At 42.0% G+C, this 24445-nt stretch overlaps 1 long non-coding RNA gene across 1 annotated transcript; it reads right to left on the reverse strand.

Annotated features, from left to right (window-relative positions):
• Positions 1-362: 362 nt before the first annotated feature.
• LOC134730303 (uncharacterized) lies at positions 363-19799 on the reverse strand. Its single transcript, XR_010112078.1, has 3 exons — positions 18081-19799; positions 13760-13979; positions 363-738 (listed from the first exon to the last, which is right to left on the reverse strand). It is a non-coding gene; the product is annotated as an uncharacterized LOC134730303 (long non-coding RNA).
• Positions 19800-24445: the final 4646 nt, after the last annotated feature.

Consider the following 24445-nt stretch of genomic DNA (forward strand, 5'->3'; position numbering starts at 1 on the left):
ATATCCTGAATTTTGATTATACAATTTGCTTCTATTCCTTTTGAGTTCTTCAGAAAATATTTAAAGTTTCCTTTACTAAACTTTTTGAATGAATTTACATTTTTTTTTCCTATTAATGGTAGCATAGCATGTTTTAAAGTTCTATTTTTGCTGGGGGCAGAGTCTTACTTAGCTTGAGGGTTACTTGAGCATTTTTATTAGCAGCAGCTTTATTATCTATGATTAGATTTCACCTGGGCCAATTCATTACTCTCACCTTCCACACTTCAGAGTAGGTAGATAAACTTAAAAATAGTCAAAGGAACAATTTAGGGCATAGTTTACAAAATAAATCTAGCCTCTAAGTAATAACCAGCAGAAAATGAAATACAATTTTTTTTATTTTGGTGCAGTAAATGAAAAATACAAGAAAATATGTATATATTTTGGATAGAATTTGCAGGTTGTAAACTTAGCAGAGGCCGAGTGCGGCGGCTCACGCTTGTAATCCCAGCACTTTGGAAGGCTTAGGCGGGCAGATCACTTGAGGTCAGGAGTTTGAGAACAGCCTGGCCAACATGGTGAAACCCTGTCTCTACTAAAAATACAAAACTTAGCTGGCCATGGTAGCAGGCACCTGTAATACCAGCTACTCAGAAGGCTAAGGCAGGAGAATCACTTGAACGCAGGAGGCGGAGCTTGTGCTGAGCTGAGATTGTGCCATTGCACTCCAGCCTGGGCAACAGAGCGAGACTCCATCTGAAAAAAAAAATTAAATTAAATTAAATAAATAAACTTAACAGAAAGTTAAGCAAACACAGGCTTCCCATATGAAGTAATTAGCATTTTGCAAAGAGGGAACATGGCATTAATAAAGGATCCTAGACTTAGGATCTCCACTACTTCATTTAAAATTGGATCTTTTTGAATTCACGGCAGGTTTTCCTTAAGAAACAATGTCATACATGATGGCTTAGTGTACTGGTCAATCCAGGGAAACTGATTTAATCCATAATATGACATTTGGGATAATATTGGACTAGACCAACATATATTGGGACCATCATATATATACAATGCTTATTAAAAAGATGTCTATTTAAGGTAAGTTCCTGAAAAATGAAAAATAATAGTATGCTGAGCAAACAATATGCTACAACAGTTAGAAGTCCAAAAGAAACCGAACAACCGAAACCAAATTGAACAAATAGGTGTGAAGAATTCGATGGGAAAGAATAGTGAGAAATGGTGCAGTTGGTTTCTGACTTTGTCACATTGATTTTTTTCCACAAGCACCATGTAAGTATTGGAATGCCTCTTAAAACTAAGTTGTGCTAACTTGGCTGGGCTGCTTTATAAACTCTTTACAAAATTTGATTCATGTTTTATTTAAGATTACATTCGGGAGGCAAGTCCCTAGGACTTGAGACAAGCTGCAGCATTCACCTGCAAGTGTGGCTCGCAAATCAGCAGACTTTGGAGCCATTGGAAAAGGCTGCTTCCAGTTACAAAGTGAAAAGATATAAGCAGCGTGCGCTGTAGACTGAGGTAGTATCTTTGAGTTCTGTCATTGGCACCTATCAGTGGCTGAGATATCCTGGGTTGAAGTCTGCAAGGTCCAGCATAATGTATTATGCATGAAAAGACATCTCCTGTTACTTCATTTTTGTAAAAGATTACCTCAATACTCCTTAAGGGCTGGATGACAGTGTGTGAAGTGGCTGAAACTTACATCAAATGCTTTAATAACAGGTCAGCAAAAAGGCCAATGGGCTTAACTTTTACATTCCAACTGGCACAGCTACAGGAGTGGGCTATTTGCCAAAGACATTGAACCAAGCCTCGGAGAAGTAGAAACAGCTCAACCAGATTCATTCAGCAGAGAATCGTGGTTAAAATATATTAAACCTGGATTCCTCAAATTCTGTTGGTAAAGTTAATCGGGATAGGGTAACACTTGGCATCCTTATGCTATGACTGGATCTCTCATGGGAATGAGATCTTAGCTTTAATTTTTAGAATTTAATTAAAGCTTCACAAGTATAAATATAAAAGTACTTGTTGTTGTCACCTCTGTTCTTTAGCGATGACAAGTAACATCTTATTTGTGCTAACATGAGGAATCCATATGATATAGATTTAAAATATATCATTGTGTAAGATCTTATTTTTTCACCTTAACGTTGGCACCTATGTAATTTAGCTGAAACATTTTTAGAATTCAAGTGAGCTATGCACACCTCTGGGGAAATCTTGCTGGCCAGTTTTCCAGCGTTCCCATACAGGGATATTCACTCTTCGGCTGAGCCTTTGCTTAATTGTATTATTTTAGATGATGGGTTGCCTTGTGAGTAAATGATGAAAAGATGGAAGCTAAAATATACAGTAGCACACACCAGCCCTGTGGAAAATAAATAGCTGACTTTAAAAGAATGTTGTTCCGAAAGTCAAGGGCAATTTTAAAGAAGCAGTGAGTAGGCCAACTCAGTAACGAGTCACAGTGGTGTACTCATTGCTCCTCAGAGGCTCACATACGTTCTGGGGTGTGTGTGGGGCCCAGCCTGGAGACTGAGAGACAACATTCTTCACCTAGTGAGGATGGTCTAAAAACAAATACATTTTAAGAAACTAAAACCTAATAATATCTTGGTCAAGTTATGTATTATAAAAACAAAGCTAAGAAAGGTGAGCTAATGAATGAAAATTAGAAATACAAGTTCGGCAATACCCGTGGCATTCATGGGAGTGCTGGATTAATTTATTTAAAATTGCACCCGCTGGCAGATGCAAAAAAAAAAACAAAAAAAAAACAGAACATTATCTGTACGTTATCCTGTACTTCTTGCCCTCATGGGTAACATTTTTACTCATTTAGAGATCAACCCAGCACTTTTCACTGCTGACCACAAATTGTTTTACAAACTTTCATGTTGATTTTAACTGGATTGCCAGATTTGCCTCACAGCTTGAAGCAAATCACATCCCATAGCATCTGATAAGAGCTTGTAAAATAGTGGTACATGTTTCATTTAAGGGAAAGAATAGTTGCCTCAGAAACCGTCTGGTCTGTTAACTAGGTGACTGGATGGAATTGCGAGAAACACACTAGGGACGGACCCTTACACACAGAACCGAACACTGGCCCCAATGTGTTTTGGGAAAATAATCCTTCAGGAATGAGCGTATTAGCTCCAGATATCAAACTTTAATAGTAGAGAAATTGCATGTATTATTAAACGCCAACTTTACATTTGAGGTCTATGGGATGCATATTTTTCTTTCAAAAGTTCTACTTTTTTCAGGATGGGGATGAAACTGTATCACCACCCAAATCTAGGATACTTTTACTTCTACAGTAGTGAAAAAAAATTCCATATAGTTTTTTTTTTGCAAGTTGTAAAAGCATACATGTTCACATACACCTGCCCCTTCTTCTAAAATTTTTAAAGAAAATGTTCCTGTCTTATTTACAGCTCCCTGAAAAGTAATGTTATTAAAAATAAACGTGTTTATTTGACTGGACACCCGGGTTTAACTACCCATGAGAGACCGCCGTGCTGTGGTTCAGTATCAGATGTGACTACCCACAAGAGGACACAGTGCTGTGACTCAGTGTGGTCAAGGACAATGCCTGCTACGTGCCTTACGGAATTAGAAAAGGGGGCTTTTACTTGTATTTATTGGTCTTTAAAATTTTGTTGTTTATATTCAGTAAAGCAATACTGAAAAAATGTTTTTGCCATAAATTAATATCATTATAACATCAGAAGAGAAAAATCTCCAAGATATTTTAAGAATTAAAAATAGTAATATCAAGTCAATCAGCCAGTATTTATACGTTCACATCACACTATGAGAACGGAAACTCACTGTTTCTTGTGCATATTCAAATAAATAACAATATGAGTGTAAAATCTTTCAATTCTTCAGTCTGTTGAAAAGCCTGTGGAAAAACTAGAATCTATATTCCAGGTACTCCAGAGTATAGTAATGAAAATACTTATATTAAAAACAGAGAGGACGGCGGGCGGTGTGCAGTGGCTCACACCTGCAATCTCAGCACTTTGGGAGGCCGAGGCGGGCGGATCACAAGGTCAGGATATCAAGACCATCCTGGCTAACATGGTGAAACCCCATCTCAACTAAAAATACAAAAAATTAGCCGGGCGTGGTGGCGGGCACCTTTAGTCCCAGCTACTTGGGAGTCTGAGGCAGGAGATTTGCTTGAACCCAGGAGGTGGAGCTTGCAGTGAGCCGAGATCACACCACTGCACTCCAGCCTGGGTGACAGAGCGAGACTCTGTCAAAAAAAAAATAATAAAATAAAAAACCAGAGAGGATATGACATTTTTTTTTGAAAAGTGAGCAGTTAGAAGTTACAAATTTGATATGTAATTATATACAAAATGCAATTTATAGATATATTTTCTAGGAGCCAGTTGCACCATCAGTGCATTAGCCCTAAGCCTGTGTTTCAGACTTGTGAATTAGAAGCTTCTGACTCTCAAGAGGAGGCCTCAAGGCTGAGAGTGAAGAGGCTGCCAGTCCACGCATGACAGCCAGGGGTCAGCTCTCAGCTCGAAGGAAAGGATCAGCACAGGAAATATTTTACAGCCACGAAGAACCTTGACCTTTTCCACTCTTCTCTTTTTCCTATTTCCCCTTCTCCAGCCCCCTCCTCTAGCTCATCCCAATAATAGAGTAAAATCAAAGCATCCTGAATATTTACTAAGTGCTACATACCTTGTGAACTATTTCACTTGCAGTATCCCTAATACGGTTTCAATAAACCATGACCAGTAAAGTAATAAGCATTGTTTGAAAGAAAAAAATAGCCTAATACACTTCTTGTCAGACACACAAAAAGCTTTTCTTTTGTACATGTCTATGGTAAATTGCTTTGCATGACAGCACATAATCTAACCAAAGTGGATGTTCTCTGTTTGATCTGATTGTCTGAACAAAAAAAAAGCATGTATTTTAAATTTCTTTCTTTAATGAAGTATACTCCATGAGACACAATTTCTTATTAAGGCATATTTGGACTTCTATCAAACCTATTATTGATCTCTTCATCTTTTTCCCCCTGCTAGTCCAGGAAATGGGAGCTACCGAAACCACAGGATCTGCTCACGGCTTCCAAACACTCTCTGCAGACAATATGACCACGTCCATGTCCTCCTCTGACTCCTGTGAGGCCCTTTTCATGGACCCCAGGTCCTTTCCTGTTTCTCCCAGAGGAAGAAGTCCAAGGCAGGGTCTGCATCTCCCTCGTCTTTGCAAGCCCCACAACAGCTCTCCTGGACAGTGTCTAAACTAAAACTTCTTGGCTGTTTAGTCTGGTTATACGTGTTACAAATTCCCCATTTCCTGTGGGGTTCACAGAGAGCTACAAAATTATAATAATACTTCAATAGAAATTTCTGACTCCATTTTTCAAATATTATCAAATCTTCTAAGGTTCTAAGACCCTTTGCTGTGAAGATAGGTAGAGAACCACTCTAATACAAAACAGCGTTTGTTTTTCTCTCTCAAAGGGAATTGGGACTGTTCGGAAAGTCATGGAAATTTGCTATATACTTTAAAAATCTAGAATGCCTTCCCAACTGGCACACTCAGGATATGAGGAAGCAATGTCACTGCAAATCACTCCTGAACTACATTTAAACTGAGTTACTTGGTTTAGGTTGAGTTTTCTCTCCATGCCCACAGCATCCTCAGAACTCTTGTCATCAAGGCTTAGGTAGAAACCTCTCCTCTTCAAATCGTGCCTTCCTTTCAGATCTAGTTAATTCTAGTCAGGATTCTAGGAAGGCCTCCCTCTGAAGACAATGCAAAAATAAAAAGAGCGACAGACCTTCCTTTAGTTGACAGCTTTCCATCATTTTCCGAATCAACTGTGATTCAAACTTTAAAAAAACTCAAGTTAGTGCCTGATGACTCCCTAGACTCTGGGACATCTGGTGCTGCCAAATTGAGATTCCCCTGACAATTTCCGAGGACAAAGATCTTTGAGGAGGGCAGCTCTAGGGAGAGTTTAGTCACCTCTGAAGTTGTGTCTCACAGACGCAGCATCCACTGACCCCTGACTTTCAGTTCATATTTTAGAACTGTTCCCAGGGGAGGGAGATAAGGCAGTCATCAATCAGGAAAGTCAAACACATGCAGATGACTGAGAACAGCTCTCCTTGAATCCCAGTCATGGGAGTTGAGGAATGACCATTCCTCTACACAGTTGTATTAAAAAAAGTGAAATAAAATTTGTTCTATTTTGTTAGAGTTGCAGAAATAAGACAACAAACACAACCTCAATTGGGTTAAAAACCACACAGCTCTGGCAGCAATGTTAACATCATTTACATCAAGTTCCTTGGCTAAATGAGCAATTTCCATATGTCTAGTTTACATGAGCTCAATTGTAAGTGTGGTAGAATTGGCATCAAATAAATGGCATGGGTTCAGATCTGGTTTTGATTACCAAGATTTCTAGAGTATGTTTTTGTGTTTAACTCTTTTTTGTAACTTTGCCCGTGAATGTTTGTCTAACTTCTGCCTCATGAGCACTCAGTTTCAATTCCCTGACATATGTCTATGCTTTGCAATTTGTATCTTGTAGTCCTTGCCGGAGTCCCACTGCTCCCGAACACATGCCCTGAGGCAGCGTGCCTGCACAACCAGCTTCCATCTGAATGCTTCAGACATGCGCTGCATTCAGGCAAGAGCCCTTTGGATCTTCCCAATTAGAGCAAAATCGCTAGCATTTAATTTCTAATTTTACAAGTAACAGTGATTTGCAATTAGTAACAGACATCAAGATGACTTGTGACCAGCATTATACATGTTATTAATTTGCACTCATCTATAATTAATTTTACAATGGCATTTAGCTCAATGCTTATAGGAAAATCTGTCGTTGAGAACCAGGATTATTACCTCTACAAATACATTATTTTCTCTGTAAAAGAACTCTGACTACTTTCACCAGAAGTACATTTTTTAAGTTAGTATTTTGTACTCGTAGAACTAGATTAAATAATATCTTGTTGAGTGAACGATATTTTAAGATTACAAGCTGAATTGCTTATTATGGCTTTCTAAATTCATACCTGTTCTGCAGCAGAATATTTAAAAATTTAAGTATTGAAAATAGTCTAAGCAAAGAAAATTGCTACTTGTTAACTTTGGAAGACTTGAAGACATAAAATTTCACCAAATGACAAATTTATAAAAATTTCTTTTTGGGGGAATTTTCAAGTATTGTGAAACTGTTACTGAAAACAAAACATTAAAGCATTAGCACGTGTTTTAAAAAGCAATAAGACAATCACCTCTGTAAGAAACACACAGCTAATTATTATGTGTTCTAGAGAATGCTGTCACAATCAGTCAATTTACAGAAGCATGATTTTCTTTTTATTGAAGTTGTCCCTTTGCAAAGGGTCCCTTTAGATATTATTTCTGTGAATAAATAATTCACTGTCTTCTTCATACTCAAAGATATGCTTTTGAGATATATGTATATATGACTCTTTAGTATGAGCTTAATTTTTTTCTCCAGCAATGGCTGTAAGAATGCACAGACTACAAGAGACAATAGTGAGAAAGCTGAGAAGGCTGGTGATCCACACCCTTTCCATTGGAAGCCTACAGGGAGCTTTCCCCTAGGGCCCCACGTGGTCAGCCTTAGAGCAACTAACACTTCCTAATTCAAGAAACCAACCCTTGGCCCATGCACAGCGAGAACCAAGATGAATTGATTAATGCACAGTGAAAACTATAATTCTCACAAAGACAAAATCTTGTCAACAAGTATGTCTGTCCCCCATAGCCTGGTGTTTAGCAAATGAAATATTTGAAATTCAGTGACCACAACATCTGCTCCTCAGGCCAGTATCTGGATGCTTATTGTCCATGTTCAGGTACATCCATCTCAAAGGATGTAGAGCCACACACCTTCTTTCATCTTACATCATTTATTTTGTTATTTCCTATACAGGGCAGGGACTTTTCTTGGACAGAGAAGCTGAGAAGTATCAGATAAAGATGACCTGCATGTACTGGAAAATAATCTGTGGTTTATATGTAGGCGGATGGAAGCAAACCAGGGTAATATACATTTAGAGGCAGAGGGCTCTCACAATATCCTCTTCAAAAAACATTAGGATGAAAACAGTTGCAGAACATTTCTAGTAAAATATATCATTAAAACTTAGGCTAACTTAACTCTTTCCACCTACACACTTTAGTAATTTACAAATAGCGTTTAAGCATATATTTCATTTAAAATAGAGTCCACATGATTGAAATAGTTATGAAACTCTGAGAGACTCTCAATAGAACTCTTAGCTGCTTATTACTATCTCCTAAGAAAACAATTTAACTACCCTCTTCTCATTAAAAAGTAAATAAAAATAGTCTTCATGATATTGTAAAGATCTAATAATGCTTCCTTTGGCTTGTAGGAACAAAAGAATAATTTGTAGTTCACAGCCACATGAGATAGTCAAGTGTTAAAAGGGAAAAAGAGCTATCGAAGTCAGGAAGCAAAATGCCTTCAGAGATAAAAGGTTATTCGTGGCTGAGTGAAAAAAATGGACAATGAGCAGAAAATAATTTATACTACAAAGTCTTTAGACATCATTTACTTGGTAAGACATTATAGAAATATTTTTGGCCGTTTTGTTTGCTTTAAAATCCACTTAACTACAAAGTGACTTCACAGTTTAAAAATGACATAATAACATAATCTATATGGTACTACACTGATAATATCATCTAATCTTTCATTATGCTGTGACCAAGTCTTTTGTTAAAAGTCTAATTTTAGCCTGGCACAGTGGCTCACGCCTGTAATCCCAGCACTTTGGGAGGCCAAGGCGGGTGGATCACAAGGTCAGGAGTTCGAGACCATCCTGGCTAACATGGTGAAACCCCGTCTCTACTAAAAATACAAAAATTAGCCAGGCGTGGGGGCCGGAGCCTGTAGTCCAAGCTATTCGGGAGGTTGAGGCAGGAGAATGGTGTGAACCCAGGAGGCGGAGCTTGAAGTGAGCTGAGATTGCGCCACTGCACTCCAGCCTGGGCAACAGAGCCAGACTCTGTCTCAAAAAAAAAAAAAAAAAAAAAAAGTCTAATTTTCTTGTTGTATCAACATTTGATGTCCAATATGATCTTTAAGCAGCTATAAAATTATCAAAAATTATGCTAGAAGAAATCTCAACTTATATCTTTCTTGAGATACAGCTCTCTACATTTCAGTCTTTTTTAACTATGATTTTAGAATTTCTACCTCTAGAATAAGAAAATAGAAAAAAATTATTTTTTTGAGACGGAGTCTCGCTCTGTCACCCAGGCTGGAGTGCAGTGGTGCCATCTCGGCTCACTGCAAGCTCCGCCTCCCAGGTTCACGCCATTCTTCTGCCTCAGCCTCCCGAGTAGCTGGGACTACAGGTGCCCGCCACCACGCCCAGCTAATTTTTTGTATTTTTAGTAGAGACAGGGTTTCACCATGTTAGCCAGGATGGTCTTGATCTCTTGACCTCGTGATCTCACTGCCTTGGCCTCCCAAAGTGCTGGGATTACAGGCGTGAGCCACTGCGCTGGGCCAGAAAAAAATTCTTATGCCATTTTTAACTGAATATGTCCATAAAATGAAGTGGTTCTAACTAATTAGCACTTTTTCAAACATTGGCAAATATTATATTATTTATTCTCTGAAAATACCTACAAGTTATCTCCACACACCTATGCATCCTTCTTATTCTACAGATGGACGGAAATTTTAAAATTGTAAAAGCACCTCTGCATTGCTATATTAGTTCCCTATTGCTGCCGTAACAAATTACTGTAAATGCAGTTTATTAAAACAACACAGACACATTATTTTACCATCTGGAGGACAGAAATCCAAAATGGGTCTTCAGGGCTGCATTCCCTCTGGAGGCTCTAAGAGAGAGTCTATTGCCTTTCCATCTCCAGCTTCTAGAGGCTCCTGCGTTCCATGGCTAGTGACCTTCCATCACTACAGCCTCTGCTTCCGTCATCGCATCTCCTCCTGCCTCCTTCTTTTCCTTATAGGACCTTTGATTATCTTGGGCCCACCTTGTAATGTCAACTAAACTCCCATCTTAAGATCCTTGACGGGGCGCGATGGGCCAGGCCTGCAATCCCAGCACTTTGGGAGGCTGAGGCGGGCAGATCACAAGGTCAGGAGATCGAGAGCATCCTGGCTAACATGCTGAAACCCCATCTCTACTTAAACAAACAAAAAAAAGATCCTTTATCACTGCAAAGGCTTTTTTGCTATGTAACCTAACATGTTCAAGGATCCCAGGTACTAGGACGTGGACATCTTTGCAGGATCATTATTCTGCCTGGTACAGCTGCCTAGTGTTCAGTGTCCACTAAAACACTTTATTTCTCTGCTAATATTTTGTTGAGGATTTTGTGTCTTTGCTCAGGAGGAATCTATATTGCTTTGTAATTTTCTTTCCTTCTGACATCTTTTTCTGGTTTTGCCATGAGGCCTAAGTTGGTCTCAAAAACGAAGACAGTAAATGTTCTTTTCTGTCTTCTGCTAGTGTCTATATAAAATTGAGATGATGTCTTCCTTTAAAGTTTGATAGAATTCACACTTACGTTTGAAGTGCCTGAGGAAATGTTTTTAAATTCAATTTCCTTAATTTCTCTTTTTGGTAATTTGTACCCTTGAGAAACTTCACATCCTCTAAGATTCAAATTTATTGAAATGTAGTTATTCGTGTTGTTTTTTAAAAATTATCTATTGGATGCATAGTAATGTCCCTTCCTCCAATCTAATTTTTGATGTCTCTACTTAGTAGATTATCAATTTTTGTTTGTCAAAGAACAAGCTTTTTTGTTTATATTCATGTTTCCCTGTTGCTTTTGTCCATTTAGTATTTCATTGTTTTCGGCACTATAATTTCCTACTTACTCTTCATTAGTTTTAATTTTCTCTTTTTCTTCTAATTTCTTAAGGTGAAATCTTATATCACTGATTTTGTGCCTTTCTTATGTATGAATATATGCATCCAAAGTTCTAAATTTCCCTCTAACACTGTTTTCTTGGCATCCCTCAACCTTTAGCATGTTGATTCATTTACTGTCATTGAATTTAAAATATTTTCTAATTTTATTTGTAACTTTTTTCATGAGCTCATGGGTTATTTGGAAGTATATAGTAAGGATGTTATAGGAAAATCAGCTTGAGTATTTCTCACAAATATGAAGTTGGTTTAATATTAAAAAATCAGTGTAATATACCACTATCAGTAAAATAATAAAGCATGTTAATCTCTACAAATGAAAAGTATTCACAAAATTCAACATCCATTCATGATGAAAAATTATCAGAACATGAGGAATAGAAAGGAATTTGTGTAACTTTATAAAGGACCTCTTCCAAGAAACTGAATCTATCCTCCTAATGGTAGAAGAATATTTTCTCCCCTAAGATGAGAACAAGGCAGGGATGTCCACTATTACTTCTTTCCTGTATTGTACTGGAGGTCCTGCCAGAGTTAGATGCACTGGGCAATGAAGAAATACAAAAATAAAGGTATAAATTTGAAAGGAAGAAGAAACATTGTTAGGTGACAGTTATGTACATGGAAAAGCCTGAGAATCTACCAAAATGCTACCAGAACTCATATTTCTATGTATTACCGATGAACAATTGGAAATTACAATTTAAAAATAAATGCCAGATATTTTAAATTTTATTTTAAGTTCAAGGGTACATGTGCAGTATGTGCAGGTTTGTTACATAGGCAAATGTGTATCATGGGGATTTGCTGTGCAGATTATTTCATCACCCAGGTATGAAGCCTGGTACCCGTTAGTTATTTTTCTTGATCCTCTCCCACCTCCTACCTTCCACCCTCCAATAGGCCCCATTGTGTGTTGTTCCCCTCTATGTGTCTGTGTGTTCTTGTCATTTAGCTCCTGCATAAGTGAGAACATGCTGTATGGTTTTCTGTTCCTGCATTACTTTGCTAAGGATAATGGCCTCCAGCTTCATCCATGTCCCTGCAAAGGACATGATCTCATTCTTTTTTATGGCTGCATTGTATCCCATGCTGTATATATACCATATTTTCTTTATCCAGTCTATCATTGATGGGCATTTAGGCTGATTCCATGTCTTTGACATTGTGAATAGTGCTGCAGTGAACAAACATGTGCATGTGTCTTTATAATAAAATGATTTCTATTCCTTTGGGCACATACCCAATAATGGGGTTGCTGGGTCAATGGCATAAATGCCATTTTCAATTTTATTTTATTTTTTATGTTTATATTTTTTGAGACAGAATCTCGCTCTGTCACCCAGGCTGGAGTGCAGCAGCGCACTCTCAGCTCACTGCAAGCTCCGCCTCCCGGGTTCATGCCATTCTCCTGCCTCAGCCTCCCGAGCAGCTGGAACTACAGGCACCCGCCACCACACCCGGCTAATTTTTTGTATTTTTAGTAGAGACGGGGTTTTACCGTGTCAGCCAGGATGGTCTCGATCTCCTGACCTCGTGATCCACCCGCCTTGGCCTCCCAAAGTGATGGGATTACAGGCGTGAGCCACTGTGCCAGGCCAAATACCATTTTCAATTTTATAAAAAAATAAATATTTAGGGATATGTCTAGAATAAATGTGCAAGATGTAGCATAGAGATAGAGATGCAGATCAATGGTACAGAATAGAGAATACAGAGGGAAACCTAAAAAATATGGTCAATTGAGTTTCTGTTGCTCTACATCCTCGCCAGCATTTGGTGCTGTCAGTGTTTTGGTTGTAACTGTTTAGATATGCAATGCTATTTTGTTTTAATTTGCACGTAGTATCCAGTTCCTTCAGCATCCTTTGTTAAAAAGGCTATCATTATTTTCCCTTTGCATTATCCAGGTGCCTTTGTTGAAAATCAAGTAGCCATGATTATAGTGGTTTATTTTTACACTCTGTATTGTTTTCATTGATCTATATGTCTATCCTTATGCAAATATCAGACTGCTTTAATTACCATAGCTTTATAGTAAGCTTTGGAATCAGGCAGCATAATTCTTCTAATTATGCTTTTTCTTGAAATTGTTTTTTGACAGTTCTAGGGGATTTTTGTTTGTTCGTTTGTTCATTTTTGCTTTTCCATAAAAATTTTAGGATTGGATTGTCAACTTCTTTAAAAGCTTGGTAGAATTTTGATAGGAATTGCACTGAATCTATAGATTAATTGCTGTCTTAACACTATTGAATCTTCTGGGCATATATATTTCTGCATTTGTTTAGAATGTAAGCATGTATGTATTTTTTCTCAGCTCTTTAAGTTTCCAGTGTTCAGATTTTTGCACTTGTTTTATTAAATTTATTTCTAAGTATTTTATTATTCTTAAATGGGATTGTTTTCTAAATTTTATTATCAGATGTTTCATTACTAAAATAAAGAAATAAATTGATTTTATAATCTTGTAATGTGACATTGCTAAAATTATGCATTAGTTCTATAATTTTATAATTCCCTAAGATTTTCTATATACAATAATGTTTTCTATGAATAATGACTTTCATTTATTACTTAACATATTATTTCAAAGAAACAACTATAATATTTTTAAATTTCTTTTTAAAAAGTGTATTCAGAAATCTTTTACGAATAGCATTTTACATTCGCCACATATAAATTGCATATTTCCTTTCAACATCTTAATTAATATGGTTCCATTAACTGAAACCTGGCCCTTAAGAGGTTATCCATAGGGACACGGGAGTACTTACTGTGCCATCCAGAGGTTACTTCCTGCAGGATTATAGAAGCTGTTCAGTTTCTGTTAATTCCTGAAATTCACTAGCCTGTGTGAGTCTCCCAAGCTGTCAATAGTGATCATATGGATGACTAGCAAAACCTTGAACATACTGTAGGCAACAGTAGCTACTCAAGTATTAGTTGAATGAGTTTATTTCTGACTCCTCCTCATCCTCACATCAGTTTGTCTTCCTAAAGGGACATTAAAGAAGAGGCATAAAGTTCAAACTTGAAAGTACAAACCTGATTAAGGCTCAAGCTCAAACTTGATTAAGGCTTTCATCTCTCTGCAGTTGGGATAGGTAGATATAAAACCTTTTACTACATCTTAGACTCATCTACTGTGAATTAGGTTCATTTACATACAAACACATACACACACACACAAGAAAAAACTCAATGTAAACATAAATGAAAATTCTTTTAAGCACCATTTCCAGGGGAAAATAATGGGAACAAAAAATTATTTTCCTGTAAATCCTTTAATCCTTTCTTTAGAAAAAGTCACATTCCTTTTTTTTTCTACTTCTGTCCTAATTTCTGAAGTTCCTCTGAGAATGGATTGTATAATCTGAAAGCGTTTTAGACACATGCATTATGTCTCTCTTTTTGAATGCCTAAGATACTGGAGGAATTTAATAATTACCTTTTATCTTAAAGATAAAATATGGCTTCATTTCCCAAAAGTCAAAGGACTGTCTTGTGGTGTCCAATTCTGAGCTCAGATCAGTCATCTCAGTCAGCTTGAGCTATTATTACTCTTAGTCTAAAAATTATTTTTGTTCCCCTATATATAGCCCCCCTCACTTCTTCCTTAAGAGATTGAGAATTTTTCAAGCCCACTCATATCAATGTGATATTGTAGATTCAAGATTAAATGTGATGTTCACTGTTTTTTGTATTGAAAAGGCACGACTCCTCATGTACAAGATGATTCTACATTTTTGAATTCCAAAATAAATTTGTTTCAATGTTGTATAAGATTGAAGATGTCCACTCTGTTTTTCCAAACAAACTATAAATGGTCTTAATATGACTGCCTATTAAATTATATTTTTAAAAAGTAGATCCTATTGTTTTTTCATATTTTAAAAGTCAATGTTCACTGATTTTCTGATAAGCTATACTTCATATATGTTCTTTTATATAACCACTGTATATTCAAATTGGATGCTTGCTATTAGCATGAAGGGCCTCTTTATTAACTGATTTTGTACATTATCTAGTATAAGGAGGAAGCCACAAAGAATACGTCATATTTTCCAAATGCAGGTAGAATCTCACATGAGTTTTCACTAGAAAGGAAAATTAAATTTTCTTTTTACAGTTTTTGGCATGGTCCAAATGCAGGATACTTTGTGAGACAAGGATCTGGGAAGAAAGAAAGGAATGATGTGTTTATATTATGCTTGTGAGTAAGTCTAGGACTACAGCTTTATCACTGAACTGAGGTCTTGTTGTTCACCAATCAATGTAATAGAAATGGCAGTTAAGAAACAGATATTCATGCCAAAACTAGAGGTTGCATTCAAGACTGCATTCAGAGAAGTTAAAAGTTCTAAAAACAAAACAAAATAGAAACTAGAGCTAAATTAACCTTGGAGAATTAAAAGTAGACTAAAGACAGAAAGAAATGAAGGCAGATTCTAGAAGGCATATTTTCGGCCTCAAGATTGGCCTAATATGGATGAAAGCCTGAATGTGCTTTCTCCAAAAATAGAGAGGAAAATTCCTTTGTGTGTGAGACCTCAAGTCTTTAAGGAGGTGTAGGATGGAGTTTTATAGACTAAAATTATCAAGTTCAAATGAGCAAGTGTTACATTTTCAAGAAAGAAAGAGCTGGATCATGTCAAGGGCTGATGTTGGGAAACACATATGAAACCTGGAGGTCACATTAGTTCCAGAGGTGCTGATGTGAGAGACAAAACATGTTAGTGAATGCAAATGACAAGTTTGGATTCATTTATTCAACTTAAGCAGAGAGCAGAATTTCCTCTGGGTCATAGTCTGCTCTTGAAAAGTGTAGAATAGGCTCATTAATCTGATAGTCTATCCTCCAGCAAACATTACTGTCAAAAGGGACAATACTAGTAAATAAAGGAAAGCAATATCTCCTGTTTCCAACCAATGAATGATCTAGGTAATTTCCTCTTATACAATAAATGAAGGATATTAAATGTGTATATACATGTGTGTATATGTGTGTATACATGTGTATATATATGTTTGACCTTCTCCATACATTTAAAAAATTAAATTGTAGTATTTATTGATGCTTTCCTGATCTTTGCTAGAAATAATTGCTCTTTATTATACCTTTGGGAGAATATATCCATGTAACCCTCTTTTGAGAATTGACAATGTAGAATTCTCAGAGAACAAAGGATCTCACCAAAAACATGTTTTATTTCACTTTTAGTCTCTGGGTTCTGGTATAATATACATGCTGAGTTTTAGCACATTTTTAGTAAATTTGCTTTAAGCTATTAATTAGAATTACATATAGACAATTAGTCATGCATTACGTTTTACCTGTAGAGAGAACTGAACACTATTTTAAAATAAGAATAACTGGAGTTGCAAGAAACGGAAACAACCCACAGAGCACTGTCATAGCCAGTTGGCGCTTCATTACATCTTTCCACAATTACTTAGAATTCGCTGGATGAAACATTTGCTACAAATCATTGCTAACACAGCATCTTAAATAACCTCAAAATGAGCCGGTACATTTCTATTAAACTGCCTTAATGAACAATTTAAGAAGTAAAATACTCCACTATGTTATAATGCATTTTTTTCTCCCTCTTCACGTTATTTATGTTGTTGATTTTTTTTGTAGTACTAATTTTCACAACTAGGAGAATTGCTGATAATAGAAAAATTTCTCCAGAGAATTCTGGTCATCCCAAGATCCCACTGGCCAGTGCAAGATTTTTGTGGGTGCTTTATACAGTAAACTTTTCTCTCCATTTCAAATGTCTTCAGCATTTTTTTAGGAGGACTGCTGATTGTCTGCTCAATTATAGTAGAGATGTTTAATTCTATTTGCAATGCTCAGTAATTTAAAGAAAGGTGGAAAAGGAGTCATATGAAGAGCCACAGAGCTCAATGATATTTTAGGTTTTGCTGATATTTTTACGTTTTCTCCTAAAATTATGTTTCCAATGTAATGATCTTTCTAGTTACATAAAATAGAAGAACAAAGCACTCTGGAGGAAGAATGGTGCTACCAGCATGCCTCCTTGGGGTTGGCAGCCTGGCTAGGTAGTTTTGCAGGGTTCTTGGGTAGAGGTAAGCCAGTTGACATAAAGAATCCAGCAAACTTCCAGGGGAGCCCCAGGCCTCTTGCTTGCCTGAAGCAGAAATATGACACCCATACTGAGAAATAATGGGAGATGGCCATGCTCCATCACTGTAGAATATAAAGGTAAAGAAGACCCTCAAATAAACCTGCAATGAATGGAAAGAGCCAAGGCCAGTAGGGGCTTGGCCAACCACAAGATGGGTCATTGTGCTGGTGTGGAAGGGGGTCCACTGTCCGGGAGGGCTGGTTGTGGTTTGGGGACAGGGAAGAAGTGAGTGTCTCAGGATCAGGGCAGTTGCTCATGCCACAACTATTGTGGCCTAGCTTTAAGATGAAGAACTGTGCTCAGCTGAAAGAGCACTTTCAGCAGATAAAAGGACCAAGGACCTTGAATTCCTTCCCCATTTAGTGTGGTGTTGTCTCATTTGGATGAATTCGTCTTACCTTCAGCCATTCCCCGTTCGGTGTGGTGTTGTCTCATTTGGATGAATCTGTCTTACCTTCAGTCATTCCCCATTTGGTGTGGTGTTGTCTCATTTGGATGAATCCGTCTTACCTTCAGTCATTCCCCGTTTGGTGTGGTGTTGTCTCATTTGGATGAATCTGTCTTACCTTCAGTCATTCCCCGTTTGGTGTGGTGGTGTCTCATTTGGATGAATCTGTCTTACCTTCAGTCATTCCCCGTTTGGTGTGGTGTTGTCTCATTTGGATGAATCTGTTACCTTCAGTCATTCCCCGTTTGGTGTGGTGTTGTCTCATTTGGTTGAATCTATCTTACTTTCAGTCATTCCCTTGATGCTGCAATTGTCTGTGCATAATCCTCTAGCAGGAACATCACTGCAGATGGCTTTTATAAAATGTCAAATAGTGTCTCTAACTTCTAATTTTAGAGCTCCCAGAGAGGGCTAAGCCCCAAAGTAGCTCAGTCTATGTCTGGAGTCCCACTAGGGTCTTGTGAAAAAAGTTCTTACCTAGTATATTCTTACCTAGTATAGTTTGTATATGTTTTGCCTCCAAATCGCACATTGAACTGTGATCCCCTGTGTTGGAGGTGGGGCCTGGTGGGAGGTGTTTGGGTCATGGGGCAGATTCCTCAGAAAGGGCTTGGCGCCATCCTTGTGACAATGAGTGACTTCTTGCTCTATCAGTTTTCCTGACATTGATTGCTGAAAGCATCCTGGTGCCTCCCTCTTCTCTCTCTCCCTGTCTGTCTTGCATCCCCTCTTGCTATGTGATGCCTACTCTTCTTCACCTTCCGTCATGATTGGAAACTTCCTGAACCCCTCACCAGAAGCACATTTAACACTGATGACTAGTACCATGCTTCTCAAACATTTTTATAGTGATATTTTCTTGACACTTCTTGCATCACTGGGCTTCTCAAGCCTTTCTTTAAATATGAGTGTTGGCCACAGCTCTATCTTTAGACTCCTAATGTTTTCACTTGGCCACAATGGCCACTTAATTGTTGAAGATTCCAAAATCTATACCTCTAGCTTAGTATATTTTGCTGAAATAAAGACCCTCACACCCACATGTCCCCGGGTCATATTTATGTGCACATGCCACAAGTTGCTCAGATTTAGGACTTCTGGCCCATTTTTGATTCCGTCTCTTCATAGTCACATCCACATGTCCCATCAATATAACCAACTTCCAAAAAGTTCTCTCTCTCCACACTCCCCTTACCTTCACCACTCTTTAAAACAATGGCTAAATCCCACTAACCAATTTTATTACATCTGGTGTGACACCTCCCCTTCACCTTCCCAGCTACTGACAGACTGACTTTTCTAAAACACAAATCTGTATCAGTCAATTTTCTTCACAGGAAACTCCTGCCTTCTTGAAGTCAGCCTAAATTTGCCCAGACCTCTCCACTGTTATCTCCTTTCACTCCCTCCATATGTATGCTTTCTCCAGCTGAATGGAGTTTCCTGCCACTCTGCAAGTTTTGGCATGATTTCCGCCTCTGTGTGTTCACAGAGACCGGTCTTGGTGAACACTTGTTCCTGTTCTCAGGTCCCTTCATCTAACAAGTTCTCAACTTCCTTCAAATTCAGCTCTAGTGTCAAGACCACCCAAAGACTTCTCTGCATGTATCCACCTCTGTTTTTGCCTCCTGTGACGGTGCACCCTGTAAACAGCGCTATCATTACACTATTTCCTCCGGAGAGTGAGGCTGTAGTTTCATGATACTAGTTAACACATAGTACTTCACTTAAGCCTCACAAGTAACCTAATAAGAAGAGACACTTACGATTACGCTCCTTTTACAGATCAATAAAATGAGAAACAGAAAATTGAAAACAAAAAATTAACTAAGGCCACACACTAAGTGGCCTTTGCACCTCACAGACCCTGCGCCGCACCTCGCAGAAGCCGCGCCGCATCTCACAGACCGTGCGCCGCACCTCACAAACCCTGAGCCCCTCACAGACGCCGCGCCCCACCTCACAGACGCCGCGCCGCACCTCACAGACCCTGCGCCGCACCTCACACACCCTGCGCCCCACCCCACAGACGCCGCGCCGCACCTCACAGAGCCTGCGCCGCACCTCACAGACGCCGCGCCACACCTCACAGACGCCGCGCCACACCTCACAGACGCCGCGTCACACCTCACAGACGCCGCGCTCCACCTCACAGACCCTGAGCCCCTCACAGACGCCGCGCCCCACCTCACAGACGCCGCGCCCCACCTCACAGACCCTGCGCCCCACGTCACAGACCCTGCGACGCACCTCACAGACCCTGCGCCGCACCTCACAGACGCCGCGCCCCACCTCACAGACCCTGCGCCCCACCTCACAGACCCTGCGCCGCACCTCACAGACCCTGCGCCGCACCTCACAGACGCCGCGTCCCACCTCACAGACCCTGCGCCCCACCGCACAGACCCTGCGCCCCACCTCACAGACCCTGCGCCCCACCTCACAGACGCCGCGCCCCACCTCACAGACGCCGCGCCTCACAGACGCCGCGCCGCACCTCACAGACCCTGCGCCCCACCTCACAGACCTTGCGCCCCACCTCACAGACGCCGCGCCGCACCTCACAGACCCTGCGCCGCACCTCACAGACGCCGCGCCCCACCTCACAGAACCTGCGCCGCACCTCACAGACTCTGCGCCCCACCTCAGACTCTGCGCCCCACCTCACAGACGCCGCGCCGCACCTCACCGACCCTGCGCCGCACCTCACAGACCCTGCGCCGCACCTCACAGATCCTGCGCCCCACCTCAGAGACGCCGCGCCCCACCTCACAGACGCCGCGCCCCACCTCACAGACCCTGCGCCGCACCTCACAGACTCTGCGCCCCACCTCAGACTCTGCGCCCCACCTCACAGACGCCGCGCCGCACCTCACCGACCCTGCGCCGCACCTCACAGACCCTGCGCCGCACCTCACAGATCCTGCGCCCCACCTCACAGACGCCGCGCCCCACCTCACAGACCCTGCGCCGCACCTCACAGACTCTGCGCCCCACCTCAGACTCTGCGCCCCACCTCACAGACGCCGCGCCCCACCTCACAGACCCTGCGCCGCACCTCACAGACGCCGCGCCGCACCTCAGACCCTGCGCCGCTCCTCACAGACCCTGCGCCCCACGTCACAGACGCCGCGTCGCACCTCACAGACCCTGCGCCGCACCTCACAGACGCCGCGCCCCACCGCACAGACCCTGCGCCCCACCTCACAGACCCTGCGCCCCACCTCACAGACGCCGCGCCCCACCTCACAGACGCCGCGCCTCACAGACGCCGCGCCGCACCTCACAGACCCTGCGCCCCACCTCAGAGACCTTGCGCCCCACCTCACAGACGCCGCGGCCCACCTCACAGACGCCGCGCCCCACCTCACAGAACCTGCGCCGCACCTCACAGACCCTGCGCCGCACCTCACAGACGCCGCGCCCCACCGCACAGACCCTGCGCCCCACCTCACAGACCCTGCGCCCCACCTCACAGACGCCGCGCCCCACCTCACAGACACCGCGCCCCACCTCACAGACGCCGCGCCCCACCTCACAGACGCCGCGGCCCACCTCACAGACGCCGCGCCCCACCTCACAGAACCTGCGCCGCACCTCACAGACCCTGCGCCGCACCTCACAGACGCCGCGCCCCACCGCACAGACCCTGCGCCCCACCTCACAGACCCTGCGCCCCACCTCACAGACCCTGCGCCCCACCTCACAGACGCCGCGCCCCACCTCACAGACGCTGCGCCTCACAGACGCCGCGCCGCACCTCACAGACCCTGCGCCCCACCTCAGAGACCTTGCGCCCCACCTCACAGACGCCGCGGCCCACCTCACAGACGCCGCGCCCCACCTCACAGAACCTGCGCCGCACCTCACAGACTCTGCGCCCCACCTCACAGATGCCGCGCCGCACCTCACAGACCCTGCGCCGCACCTCACAGACCCTGCGCCGCACCTCACAGACCCTGCGCCGCACCTCACAGACGCCGCGCCCCACCTCACAGAACCTGCGCCGCACCACACAGACCCTGCGCCGCACCTCACAGATCCTGCGCCCCACCTCACAGACGCCGCGCCCCACCTCACAGAACCTGCGCCGCACCTCACAGACTCTGCGCCCCACCTCAGACTCTGCGCCCCACCTCACAGACGCCGCGCCCCACCTCACAGACCCTGCGCCGCACCTCACAGACGCCGCGCCGCACCTCAGACCCTGCGCCGCTCCTCACAGACCCTGCGCCGCACCTCACAGACGCCGCGCCGCACCTCAGACCCTGCGCCGCTCCTCACAGACCCTGCGCCCCACGTCACAGACGCCGCGCCCCACCTCACAGACCCTGCGCCCCACGTCACAGACGCCGCGCCCCACCTCACAGACCCCGCGCCGCACCTCACAGACCCCGCGCCGCACCTCACAGATCCTGCGCCGCACCTCACAGACGCCGCGCCCCACCTCACAGACGCCGCGCCCCACCTCACAGACGCCGCGCCCCACCTCACAGACGCCGCGCCCCACCTCACAGACGCCGCGCCCCACCTCACAGACGCCGCGCCGCACCTCACAGACCCTGCGCCCCACCTCACAGACGCCGCGCCGCACCTCACAGACGCCGCGCCCCACCTCACAGACGCCGCGCCCCACCTCACAGACGCCGCGTCGCACCTCACAGACGCCGCACCTCACAGACGCCGCGCCCCACCTCACAGATGCACAGACGCTGCACCGCACTTCACAGACACTGCATTGTCATAGATACTGCATCGCACTTCACAGATGCTGCATTTTTTCTACACAATGAAGGTTTATGGCAATTGTGTGTTTAGCAAGTCTATTGGCACAGTTGTTTTTTTTAAAACATGTGCTCTCTTTGTTTCTGTGTCGTATTTTGGTAATTCTCTCAATACTTAAAACTTTTTTTGTTATGATTACATCTGTTATGGTGATCTGTGATCAGCGATTTTTGCTGTGGCTTTTCTAATTGTTTTGGGGCACTACGAACCATGCACACATGAAATGGCAAACTTCATTGGTAAATGCTGTGTGTGTTCTGTGTGCTCCAGTGACCGGCATTCCTCGGCCTCCCTCCCTCTCCACAGGCCCTTTTATTCTCTGACACACAATCATATTAAAATTAGGCCGATTAATAACCTCACAACGGCCGCTAAATGTTTAAATAAAAGGAAGAGTTGCACGTCTGATTTTAAAATCAAAAGCTAGAAATGATGAAGCTTAGTGAGGAAGGCATGTTGAAAGCTGAAACAGACCAAAAGCTGGGCCTCTTGTACCAAATTGTTAGCCAAGTTGTGAATGGTAAGGAAAAGTTCTTTAAGGAAATTAATAGTGCTACTCCAATGAACTCATGAATGATAAGAAAGCAAAACATTCTGGCTGGGCACAGTGGCTCACGCCTGTAATCCTGGCACTTTGGGAGACTGAGGCAGGTGGATCACCTGGGGTCAGGAGTTCAAGACCAACCAGCCTGGCCAACATGGTGAAACCTCATCTCTACTGAAAATACAAAAAATAGCTGGGCATGGTGGCAGACACCTGTAGTTCCAGCCACTGGGGAGGCTGAGGCAGGAAAATCCCTTGAACCAGGGAGGCAGAGGTTGCAGTGAGCTGAGATCACACCACTGCATTAGAATCTGGGCAACAGAGTGAGATTCCATCTCAAAAAAAAAAAAAAAATAACAGAAAGCGAAACATCCTATTGCTGATATGGAGTAAGTTTGAGTGATCTCAATAGCAGATTAAGCCAGTCACAGTATTGCCATAAGACAAAGCCTAATCCAGAGCAAGGCTCTAATTCTCTTCAATTCTATGACGACTGAGAGAGGTGAGGAATCTGCAGAGGCAAAGTTCCAATGTAGCAGAGGTTGGTTCATGGGGTTTCAGGAAATAAGCAACCTTCACAACAGAAAATGCAAGTTGAAGTGGCAGGTGATGATGTAGAAGACGCAGCAAGTTACCCAGAAGATTTGGCTAAGATTATGGTGGAGGATGGCCACACTAAACAAGGTTTTCAGTGTAGATAACTCAAACAGCCTTCTAAAACAGCCCTCTAAAACAGCCTTCTATTGGAAGAAGATACCATCTAGGATTCTCAGAGGTAGGGAGGAAAACTCAATGCCTGACTCAAAGCTTCAAAGGGCAGGCTGACTTTCTTGTTAGGAGTTAATACAGCTGGCAACTTTAAATTGAAGCCATTGCTAATTTACTCTTTCAAAAATCCTAAGGCCCTCATGAATTGTGCTAAAATCTTCTCTATGGATGGTCCCTAAATGAAGCAGCAAAGCCCAAATGACAGCACTCCTGTTTACAGCATGGTTTACTGAATATTTTAAGTCCACTCTTGAGACTTACTTCTCAGAAAAAACATATTTTTCAGAAAACATTACTACTCGTTGACAATGCACCAAGCCACCCAACAGCCCTGATGGCCCAATGGAGATGTATTAGGAGATTAATGTTGTTCTCATGCCTGCTAACACAACATATATTCTGCAGCCCATGGATCAAGGAGTAATTTCAAATTTCAAGTCTTATTATTTAAGAAACGTATTTCATAAGGCTATAGCTGTCATAGATAGTGATTTCTTTGATGGATCTGGGCAAAGTAAATTGAAAACCTTACAGAAAGAATTCACCATTCTAGATGCCATTAAGAACATTTGTGATTCATGGAATCATGGAAGGAGGTCAAAATTTCGGCATTAAAAGGAGTTTAGAAGAAGTTAATTTCAACCCTCATGGGGTTAAGACTCTGTGGAGGAAATAATACACTTGTGGTAGAAATAGCAAGAGAATTAGATTTCTAAGTGGAGCCTAAAGATGTGACTGAAATTTGCAATCTCATGAGAAA

The sequence above is a fragment of the Pan paniscus genome, chromosome 3, assembly GCF_029289425.2.
Source record: "Pan paniscus chromosome 3, NHGRI_mPanPan1-v2.0_pri, whole genome shotgun sequence".
Taxonomy (NCBI): Eukaryota; Metazoa; Chordata; class Mammalia; order Primates; family Hominidae; genus Pan; species Pan paniscus.